The following is a 13,080-nucleotide window of genomic DNA, read 5'->3' as shown; positions in this document are numbered from 1 at the left end:
CTCAGAAATCTTCTCTTGTCTCAAAAAAAACTCCCATAACCACAAAAAAAAAGGGTTACCCGCCAAAGATTAATTCCAACTCCATTATGAGACACCATATTAATAATAACACCACTCCAGTTATAAAAATATTTCCTCCATTTGGTTAAAAACCAAACCCATTATATTATTCTCTCTTATTTCTCTAATAGCCACATGTTAATAAAAAAAATTACCACTCCAGGAATAGAGAATAATCACCTCTATTTCGGCAAATACAAAATATTTACCTCTATTTCCCCAATAACTCCATGTGGAACAAAACAAGGCTCCAAAAAAATATATCTCCAAAAAAATGTGCTCTAGGCATCTAACTCACACACTCACAAATATTGCCCCATAATCTCCAAATATGTGTCTCCATTTGCAACAAAGATGGCTGCAAAATAATTGAACTAAACATAGCTCTCATCAAATTATTGGCAAAATATCAAAAATGGCCAAAAAAAAATATATCTCCCATATATTATATCTCAAATATAACTCCAAAAATAATATATACCTCCAATTATCTCTCCAAATAATATATCTCAATTATAAACTCCTTATCCAGAGAATAACTCAATGTTATAGTCAAAAACTATAAAAACTCTCTCCATTTAGCATAATTGCTAGAAAAAAGGCAAAAACTCGGCAAATAAAACTGTCTAGAAAATTCTAGAAAAAATCACCCATGTGCCACAAGTCATTATATCAGAACTCCAAGTTCACAGTGTCTTAGCCAAGACTTCTCCATATGCACTACGACATAAGTCACCAGAAAACTTAACCAAGTTTCCTATCTCTCACAAAGTTGTCACAAATACAACAAGGGTATTGTGCAAAAAAACTCACAATTTCTGGAACATAAATATCCAGAGAAGAAATGTAGTGCCATTACGTATGCATTCAAAACGTGCAAGAAATTCTCCCATATATTTCTCTATAGCATCAAATAGCTAAAACACGAACACGTTCCCGAACAATGACTCTAAGTCATGAACTGAGATATTAAAAAATATTCACACCAACTGGAGAGAAAAAATAAATTCAAATTCACCCATGGTAAAAAAAAACTTGTGTCAGCTATGGCTAACTTCCACAAAAGGAGAAAAACTCGCTAGATGTCAAGCAATTATCTGCTGAACTCATAAAAAAAAAGGAAAACAAAAGAAATAATGTGTTGTTAGTTCCTCCCATATTCAAAAAAGATCTCACCTCCCTTGATAGCATTAACCGGCAGACGTATTAGTATATAAAAAAATCAGTATCAGAAATATCATTATCACAAAATCACCAAAAAAAATTGCTATCATCCAAAAATCATCAGTATCAGTTACAAAAAATATCAACCAAATCGTTAATCGCTTGTCCATTCTCCAAAAATTCAGCAAAAAAATTCAGCAAGATTCCACACAATTCACCAAGATTCGGCCAGATTCATCAAGATTCAGCAAAACTCATCCCCGTGAATCACTGAAATATTCTCCAAAGTTACAAAAACTCAACAAATAATTAACACAAGACTTCTCCCATTAATTCATTGCAATAATTATCCATGAATAATTATCTGTAATAATTATCAACTAATCTCCCATGAAATATCTCAAATCTCTCGTAAAACAATTCTCCCGTAATGATAATTATACTTAAGCCACCCTCCCGTGACACATCTCAAGTATAATAATTATCAATAATAATAATAATAATAACTCTTCATAGCAATAATTCTCTTGCAAAAATCTCAAGTAAGGGTGAAAAAAAAATAGCATACAACAGTATTGCTGAATCCTATGACATACAATTTCTCCAGCATACACCATGACATAACGCCATTGCCACACAACACAGATACAACACCAATCATCGGCATTTCAACGTAATTTCTCCAACACAATGAAAAATAATAATCTGTGTATCCCCCTTATATTTGTGTCTTTCAAGGCACAAATAAAACATATAACACATCCCGCGCATGTTAACTACTTTTCCCCTCATTCACGGAAAAGAAAAATCTCTTCTTATTTCCTTTTCTCTTCCTCCAAGGGAGAAAAAAAAAATCTCTTTTCTAAAAAAAAGACTCTACGGGCGTTTCACTTCATCAACTAATCAATCAGCTGATATCTTAGCATCCAATGTCAAGGGCAAATCCATCCCCCAACACAAAGAAAAAAAAAGGAGTTCACCCCCAATGAGAAAAAAAAGGTTTCTCCCCCCCTGAGAACAACCCCTCAGTCAAGCGACAGAACAGCCCGAGGCATACCAGCAGTATCCCCCATCTCCCCTTGAACAGTGTCTGAGGACCCCTTCCCAAGGTATACACTAGTACCCATCCCTCGAGGTATGCAGTACCCTCGCAATACAACGCGCCTCTCTGCAGAAATGTGCTGAGCCCGTAAAATTGTGGCCGCTGTGTCTCTAAACCAGATATGCTTATCTAAGCACAGTTCACATGCATAAAAACATCTTAATACACTCTTATGTGTTTAAAACAAAGACGAATACGTCTATTATAAACACGTGCAAATAAAGAAAACACATCACTATGGGGCAAAGACAAGAAAAATTGTTGACCTCTTGAACCAATCCCATAACCCTGAAATATTTAAACAAAACCCACTCCTTCAAAACAATAGTTTAACACTCACCACTTCATAACGGGAACAAAAAGAACTCGAAATTCTCGTAAAACGCGGCAGTGATATATGCATTAAACACAACACCCGCACGGGTCTCTCGGAATACACTCGTCATTACACAAGCAAAAGTCACACTGGGTGCACTCACTGCTTCTAGGCTGACTCCCTGGGAAAAATGCTGAATCCAATAAAATCCTTCCCTCCCTTTAGCACAGTTAACAGACAGATATTTTCTCATTTTTTTCTCACTAAGTAACTGAAAACTAACAGTTTAACGATTTTCCACAATCCCACCAAGGCTTTGTTGTTCGAAAACTATCGCTAAGCCACAACCCCTTTTATTTTCTAACTGGCCACCCATCTCTACATTGGCGTTCCTAGGCATAGAAAAGAAAGGAAACTTTTATACCCCCTCTTAACCGCTCGCCACCACTGTAACTGGGGGGATTCTTCCCCCATTATTCATAAGGTAAGCGTGGACACGAAACGGAAGGCAGACCCCATTACTCATAACCTTTCTCTCTCTCTCTCTCTCGGCAATCCCTCTCTCTCTCTCTCTCTCTACCTCTTTCTCTCCATACTAACAGTTAATAAAAATGAGAGAGTTGCGTCATAACATTAACGTTTATTAACAAGAATAAATAAATCAATCAACCAAGCAATCCAGTCTTACAGACTAACTCAAAAACAGTACAATGTCTAGTCACCAAAAAAAGTCTACACCCCTCTGGGAACTCTTTGTCCCCCGGTATTCCAGATCCGTCTGTTTCAAAGATACAGAACACATCCCGGTAAGTACACACACAAGTTTAAAGACAAAGTTAATAAAATGGAACATCTTACAAGATATCAAACAAGCCATCCCTTTGGCTAAAGCACTTCAACACTTACCCAGACAACCGGACACTAAACACTATTAATAAAAAACTCCCCCGGCGAATGCCACGGCATCTTGCCTGTGACTTGAAGCCCTCTGTGTCAAAATCCCTCCCATAGGCTTGGGTATAACACTTTTAACAGAAAGAGGCGCACACGCACATACGAACACACAGTTCGGTAGCGCCTCACGGTTCTAGCTGCATCCAGTTTCGCAAAGGCGCTTTGAGAAGAGTTCATAAAACTGTTGTGCATTGACTTGTCGAACTAATCATTTTTATCTCACGCCATCCCCAGAAACTCATTGTTCAACTACTCTCAGGTCGTCACCTCTGCACTGTTCTCCACATTCCATAGGTCACAGGGAACACATGGACAATATATTATTAATCAAAACCCCTAGGCCTTACACATGTATAACGGCTACAGCGTGTGTTGACTGTAGTTCGTACCGAGTATGGCCAGTGATTACACATTATACTTGAGCAGTATAGGGTGTCTGTATAATTATTCACAAAACTTACTGTGTAGATTTATAAACAGACTACTTTCACCCATAATTCTAAAAAAGATCGGACAGAAAATTAAATTTGCCCAGTCTTCATCATGTTCCCCTGCCTTTATTATGCTTTTTTATCGACTGATGACGATTTCACCATTTCATTTTATCACAGCATATCGTGGAATTCTAGGGAGCCTTACACATAGGTTCGATTATAGACCATTGATGGGAATGCTAGCCGGGGATATTTGAAAGTGTTTTATAATTAAGGGTTTAAAACTGTTATAAACAAAGACACTGAGTTAAGTGGAACGATGATCTGAGGAGAATGGTCATTACCCACGTGAAAGGTGAAGTAGTGAGGGTGGGAGATATTCTTTCTGTGCCCTTAATATTCAGCAATAAGGCAGCTCAGGTGTTAGGTTTTGGAAGTGGTATTTACAGGAAAAATCAGAGGACATGAGTCCCACATATCTCTGCTCAATAACTGAGGGGTGGATTATATGCATGCTTATTCAGACAGTATCCAACCAAGTCCGTTTGCTGATAGTCTCATGACTATATTAGACTGTTCCAGTTTAAAGAATGGAAGAGGAAAAGGTAAACATATAACACAATATACAGGATGTCCATAAAGCCATTCCCTGATTAATAATATTAATAACTTTGAAATTATTCTGGATATGACCGTACAACTTTCACATTCTGTTGAGCAATTACTAAAGTTTTTTGTTTGCCTACAAATGCCACTGTGATCATTCTATCCGCCAGCTGAGTCAAGAATAGCAGAAATGGTGACATTGCACGAGAAAGCCCAGAGTGTGTTATGGTACCACGAAACAAAATCACCTGTTGCAGTTCAACGCAAGTTCATAAATGAGTATCGACGAGATCCACCAGATGTTAAAAGCATTAAAGACTGGTATAAAAAGTTCACAGAGACTAGAAGTGTTGAAGACTGTTAGAGAAGTGGTAGACCTAGTGTGAGTGATGCATCTGATGCATTCTGTTGATGGCCCAACAGAATGGCCACCACGTTCACCAGACATTACCCCTCTTGATCTTTTCTTATGGGGTTATATCAAGGATAAAGTGTACAGCACACCAGTACCTAATGTTGAGATCTTAAAAACAAGGATAACAGCAGCTCTAGGTAGCAACGGTAACTATGGAGATGTTGGAGAATACCTGGCGTGAGATAGAATTTCGCTAAGACGTGCTCCGGGCAACAAAGGGGTCACATGTTGAAATTTATTAGTCATGTAAAAAAAACATTAGACACTGTTGTTGAAATTGAAGAAAACCTTATACCTCTACCTAACAGGGCTTGTGTGTAATAAATGTCTGAAATCCAGGAAAGACTCTATGGACTCCCTAAATAAACACTTAAATACAAACTTTCAAGATCAGATATTAATCATTAACACCGATCAAAATGGCAGTGCTATTCACTTCAGTGAGGGGACGAGTGTTACCTGCGTGATCCACGTGAGGCCTAGATAATTATATACATATATAGACTACGAATTCCCCTGGCCCGTTTTATTCACATTCCTGGAGTTGTACAAAGTAGTTACATATATACGATCCCTTTACTATAGCTATCATTTTTTTCTGTTCTCTAGTAGTTATCTACAGAAATATCTGCAATAGAGGCTTTTATCGTGCCTTCCATGGCTGATTAAAAAAGAAAGAAAAAAATATCAGAACCATTAAGAATGCCAGAGGTTTGGAAGATATTTTTATATTGAATCCTAGGCATAGAAAAGGAGTGGGCATTTTCTGCAATGTCTGGTATTGCCCAGAAAGTGTTAGCGTTCCTGTTTAATGCTGTTAAATCCATGGAAGGTTGGTCTTGTCTGACGAGTTAAGTTAACCCTGGCAGTCTGTTATGGGTAATTTTTTACCCATTGCTACTTTACTGGAGCTTATTATTCTTATCATTGGAGACATATTTTTCATAATTTCATGACTTCCTGATTTTATGTGTGTTTCTTATGATAAGCTGAAAAATTTAAATTTCCATTAGATTTTTGTAGTAGGAAAACTAACATCCAGTCTGCTCAGGCCAATTTTGATCCTATATACAAAGAGCATATAATCACGATAAATATCTTGCCCATTTATAGGTAATGGAAAAACTTACAAGTGCACATCAAAATTATACGTGTTTTTTTTATTGTGTTCTGCTCATTACAGAAAAATGGTTTGTTTACCTACCATAAGAACGCAGAAACAGTGCAGCACACTTGATCAGAATTGTTCTCAGCCTGACTGAGTAAGTGATTTTGAAGTCTAAATCTTGTAGCAAAGTATCTTTGCAGTACTATAGAATTACTGGAACATAATATGTAAAAACCCTTACAGATGATAATACATTTTGGCATAATAATTGTCAGAATTCCTAGTTAGCGCATTATAAAAGATAATATTTTTTCATATTATCACTGTTCTCTTTCTAATTTATATTTCAGCAAAACTTCCCAGTTATCAGTGAGGACTTTTTATAACATTGCCTCACAAGATGAAGACAGTGATTATTTATTCTCAGACAGTGAGGAAGTGAAAGTGATCATGTTTCAATGAACAGTGATTTCAACAGTAGTACTTATTAAGAGTCTGCTAATGTTACAACCAAGATTCTAACTCTAAAACATTTGTTTAAAAAAGTGGAGAAATTATGTGGCATTCAAAGAAAACAGATTCTTCAGTAGGTAGACAAAGTGCTAAGAATGTGATGGATCAGAATCCTGGTATTATGTGGTATGCAACAACAAAAATTACAGATGACGTAACTTCTGTATTTGACCTTTACATAACTCCTGATATGTTCAGTAATGTCTTGGAAATGGCAAACTAGGAAACATATAGAGTACTAGGAATTGAGGGCATTCTATGTACTGCGCATCCTAGCTGGCCTGTACAAGTCATGGGGTGAGTCCCATTGAAGCTTCTGATTTTATACTTTTGGACGACCAATATTTTGAGCAACTATGTCACTAGAAAAATTCTTCCAAATTCCAAGGCATGTACAATTTAATGACAGAGACTCGAAACCCCAAAGAATTTATTGGCAAACTAGTTACCATCACAGACATCTGGGATACTTGGGTTGAAAGACTTCCCCTCATGTTCAATGTGTCAGCAACTGTCTCTGTAATTGAAATTTAGTCGTCTGTGGAAAATGCCCTTCAGACTGTATATCCTATCTAAACCATACAGATATGGAATAAAGGTCTGGGCTGCCTGTGATTCAGATAGAAGTTATCTGTGGAATGCTAAAGCGTACCTTGGTCGCAAGGAAGGTGAACAACCCGAACGAGAACAAGGTGTGTGGTCCTGCAGCTAACAGAAGGACTGAAAGGAAGAAACGCCACAAGTGACAACTTTTTCTGCAGCTCACCCTGAGCAATGAATTGGCAGTGTGCAATCAAACAATTGTTGGAACCGTCTGAAAGAATCGGAGGGAACGTCCAGCAGAATTTGTGAATACCAAAAAGAAACAGTATTTCCTACCCCAATAGGACACCATAATGAAAATATATTCATCTCATACTGCATGTAGTACTGCTTGCCAGCATGTTTGATTCTGCCACTTACAATGAGGAACAGGATAAGAAACCAAGTATAATTAAATTCTACAATTCAACAAAAGGTGGTGTAGACTATCTTGATAAACTAGTGGCAACATATCGCTCAAAGTGTCAGACTGTGAGATGGCCCATGGCCTTGTTTGACAATTTTGAAGACATCTCTGCATACAATGGATTTGTGCTACGGATGCAGGTTTACCCAGATTGGAAGAAAGGTAGCGGCTTCAAAAGGAGATTATTTCTCCAAGAACTTGGACTTCCAATGGTTCAGTCACACTTAGTATCAAAACCATCACTACCCAAGGCTCCAAATGTTAGATGGGTCAGTGTAGTTGAAAAACACATGATGGATGACAGTCCTACTCCAGAAGTAACAAAACCTGAAAAAAAATGGCGCTGTTACTTTTGCAAAGGTGACAACAAGGTGTCCACAGTTTCCAGTTCATGTCAGAAACATAACTGCAAAAAACATGGAACAGCTACATTCAAATGCAATGAATGCATCTAAGTAGGTCCTAACCCTCAAAATGGATGGGTGGGTTAGATATGGAGTCTGATTGGCAGTCACTTCCACGTAGTAAACACTGGGCATACATTATATGTAATATTACATAAGACCAAGAACCTTCAGTTTCTAAGCATGGGTCAATTTGACCCGGACAGACTGGATGTCGGTATGATCTAGGCAGACTGCAAGGGTTGTGGGAATCTAAATAAAATGGAGTTCGGACTGTCAAAACTGTCGGTCTGTGGTTGTTGAAAGGAGCTGGTAAGAAGAGGCGTAGGGTTTCACAGACGAACACTGATAGGTAAAAGAGGATGCACAAACAGGTTACGAGTAATAAAAGGAATAAGCACGACCTCATTTAATCCATTCGTGTTGTGGTAGCGACCCAGCACGTCTACGTGTTTATAACCTCCTTCACCTAGCATTGTAAGCAGTGGAGAATGGCGGGTATCATTCTGAATGTACCAGGGACTGTGAATAAAAGCCCTGTTCCCTCGTATATAGCCGCAATATCTATTATATATTTGAACATGAATAAACGGAGAATTATTGAAAGTTCAGTTAACTCGAAGGAGAGAGTTTATTTTATGCCGAGTAATGTACCCATAAATCAAATTCTATTGGACATATAAAAGGATTTCGTATCAGGGGCGGTGTAGGTTCTTTCCTGGATATGTCTAGTATCGGTTTAGAATTGTAACTTAGGGTATCTAGACAGGGCGCGAATTTAGCAGCAGATCAGAATAAGCATTCGTAGATGGATCAAGTAACACTTTTTAAATCAGTATATGTATTTAATGAAAAGTTAGTGGAATCTTGTCCACTATTTCATTGTCAATCATATATCAAATCCACTAAAATATATAAAACCCGGTTTGATAAATACCATAAGGAGGAGTGAATTTTTTCAAGATGATTATAACAGAACTCATGGCATAACTCAAACATTCACGGCTAATATTTTCCAGGAGGCGGGCGTTTGGGAAACAGTATCACGGCGACTATTAAATCGGATGGTGTACATACATACCTACTTCCCCCTACTTCTAGATCTAGCGAGTATTGGCATGCATTTATTAGATTTAGTAGATTTAAATAATAGGTTAGAAATGACTAATAATAACTGGATTATGGGTGTAAACACTGAAGTGGATTAAATCAGTTGACAGCGGAGAAAGCTAAATTTACATAGGATCGATAAGGTCACCCAGCATTATAACGTCGTGTCCATTTTAAATGAGGCATTATCAGTTAAACCTTTACACTATGTATTCGATAAAACGTACAAAACGTTTATAATTCGAATGCACGAGTCGTCAATATTAATTGATCAAGCATTTGGAAAGTGTATTCCTGAGAAGATAATGATTGTCAGGGTCGATATATGGAATTTTTTTCGGGAGAATATGCTCGGAATGGACTATATTTCATGCACTGCGAGCTAAATAATATTCACATTTCCATCAACGGGAATACCACATATAATATTCAGAGAGAACTCCTTGGTAGAGTAACCCAGTTATTTTACAAGAAGCAGAAGGTGGTGGTAGGCGTGAGAATGCTATTTCTTTCAATAGTTTTATAGTGGGAAGATCTATTTTCTGCTTTAGTTTTACGACTGAAGACATGTAGGATTCGATAACCGTCGAAATTTCTGCCAGCCAGTATGAGGGTAACACTGAGGTTAGCAAGGCCGTTGGAGATACGAATGGTTAATTCAGATAGGATTATTCAGTGTGACATTAGAGGGTGAGAGGGATGGATACTATAAATGCACGTTAGGATCGCTAATTAGTTATTTAGGAATATTCGCCTCGGATGAAGTAGTAGGATTTATATTACCGTTAGGTAGAATGAACTCCTGGCCTTTATATCTAACAATTCAGAGATATCTTTGGATATTAAAAGTATAAGACATTGGGATGCTATATATATATATTATATTATATATATATATATATATATATATATATATATATATATAGCTGCTCACAAATAACGGCTACGTGACATGATCCAGCAAGTTGTCAAAAAGAGATTAGAGGCTTTCCAAACCCGACCCCGAGGGACAACACACAAAGACAAAGACAAAGAAATAGTGATATACCATCAGTATTCATCCTACAACAAACACCACGAAGACGAAAGGAAAACCCCTCCTTGGTATACTGCGAAGAGGAACCACCCCCCTAGCACCATATAACAAAATAACAGCAAGAATTTACTGCAAGCCAAATCTTACGGCCTCACTGGTAATGAAAAATAGTACGGCTCCATCGACGGAGAAAGAGATTGAATCTGATATAGTTTACAAGTTTGTCTGTGCTGACGAGCAATGTCAGTCCCCCCCAAAAATGCTATATCGGACACACAACAACTAAACTCAAACGTCGCATGCAGGCCCACAGAAACCAAGGTGCTATTCACCTCAGACTTTGTGGATACCACAATAAAAAAACTATCCTTGCAAGAACTTCTCACAAACACCAAAATAATCCACAAGGAAGGCAACTACAATCGTTTATTGATATCAGAAGCCGTCAGCATCGCCACGCAACGCCCAAACCTTAACATCCAACGCGAGGCAGACCGATCTTTGCCCTCGTGTAGGAGGGCAGCCCTTCAGCCGCGTGGAATAAGACCACTACCACACGCGGACAGGAGCGCACACTGACATTTTGTTAATTAAACATATATGTAATTAATATATATTTAATGTAAAATTTGTATATAATAACTTACTTTCAACTTTTGATATAATTTTCTGTTAACATATTTATTTATTTGTCTTATTTTATGTTTCACTATAGTCTTTTGTAAATATTTAAAACTAGGTATCTGGCAATTGTACTACCTTTCCGTCCTCATGACGTCACAAAACGCATGTAGGCTCATATTGTATATCCTACGGGCTGCTCTGTGAGCAAGAGCCCGTGCTGGCATTTTTAAGGCCAGCTTAATCCTAAACAAACAACAACATATTTGTATCAGTACGCTTGATAACGTCAATACGTATAGGTTGACGAAACAGCTGTCGCGTTTTTGTAAAAATACTGGAGTAAATGGAAGAACCCCATTATGTGTCCATTAGTAACCTGAACAATGAAGTGAAGAAAATAATTAGAAAATATGAATCAATTTCAAAAAAGCTGGTAAACAGTGAAAAAGCCATTCTATTCAATGAATGTTATATATATATATATATATATATATATATATATATATATATATATATATATATATATATATATATATATATATATATATATATATGGGAAGGTCCTCAAGAAATTTTATTATCTTCTTTTGACAGTTACATTATTAGTCCCGAATTTTACTTAACAGGATTTTCCAGATTTTTACGTAATATTTCCGAATTTACCATTTATGAAGTAAAAAGAGAGACAACTGGGTCTATCATATGAATGCGGGATTTACGCTATTTTTTCATTGCATTAGTCACCATGAAATAAAGAGCGTCCTTTCGAGCACAGGAATGATAGATATTATCTAAAATATTTCAAAAAGCTGAAATGTTAGGTTTGGAGATCGAGTCAGAAAATGGCCATAACTTATAAAGAATGTTCAAAGTTGCGGGGCGAGTGCGGGAAGGTCCAGTGATATCATGTAACGAATGGTAATTTTTTTATAACATTTCGAGGATGACTGAAAGAAATAACTTTTATCTCCTGTTCGTTCAAAACCAAGCGTTTCAACCGAAGTGTCATCTCTCGCGTGAAAGGTAATTCCTCGTCATTCGTACCATTCTTGTTCAAGTGCATGGAACATTCCTGTTCCAAGTTATCATGACCCGATTCGATTTTTTTTTTTTTTTTTTTTTTTTTTGTTTTTTTTTTTTTTTTTTTTTGCATCCTCACATAAATACGAGGTATCATTCTGAAAAAAATGAAACACCTCGAATTCCAGCCCCGACTCACGGGATATTGACAGTCACGACAGCGGCAGCAGCGGCGGAGGCGCCGGTGAATATGAATAAGAACAGGATCGGAAATTGGTCCGAAACTTCTGGATGAAACTCTTGAATAGGATAAAAAGGGTGAGAGACGCGGTCATTGCATGTGGAAATGCGATCATAAAGTGTCTCTTAATCTTCCAGTATATATGTGTACACGGTTGTGTTATGTTCCGCTGGTCTAATGCGTACTGATAACCAATAAAATCTAGTAATATAAATGTAGCTCTGATTTTTTGCTCCATTTCAAAAAACTGATAAAAACGCGAGGGTGGAAAATATTTTTTCTCATTCACGTAACATTCAGCAATATGGCAGCTTGGGTGAATGACTACATCTAAAAATAGGGTATGAAAAAGTTTACTCTTCATATATTACGTGAAAATTCAGGAAGGGACTCCGGGTGATATCAATTTTACTCCCACAATATTCAGCAATAAGGCAGCTCGGGTGCATAACTACATATAAAATGAGTGAATGAATATTAAAGAAAAGTATCTTCTTCATATGACAACGAATTTCGTTATGGGTTCAATAAAAAGAACAATATATATGAGTCCTGTTTCAAAAGCAAATGATTATAATTGCATATGAATTTTTATTTGTTTGGTTTTTTTTCTTCTTTTTCTTTTTGCATTTCAAGAAACGCAGAGGTAGACAATCTCATGTTACATGATGTTCTTATAACAGCAAATGGAGTTGTACTTGACATATTAAGTCTCGAAAGGGCGAGGTTCACACGAAATTCGTTTTTAATTTTACGAGAGAGAGAGAGAGAGAGAGAGAGAGAAGAGAGAGAGAGAGAGAGAGAGAGAGAGAGAGAGAGAGAGAGAATTGTACTTAGTTCATTCACGTCTTAATCTCTCACTATCTCCTTCCCCATCCACAGAACAGCATCTGACCTGGATCAGTTATTTAGTAAGTTCTGTAAACATTATATTAATATTATTATTATTATTATACAAATTGAA

The sequence above is a fragment of the Macrobrachium nipponense genome, chromosome 34, assembly GCF_015104395.2.
Source record: "Macrobrachium nipponense isolate FS-2020 chromosome 34, ASM1510439v2, whole genome shotgun sequence".
Lineage (NCBI taxonomy): Eukaryota > Metazoa > Arthropoda > Malacostraca > Decapoda > Palaemonidae > Macrobrachium > Macrobrachium nipponense.
The sequence above is the reverse complement of the archived record's forward strand: the minus strand, read 5'-3'. Positions refer to the sequence as shown.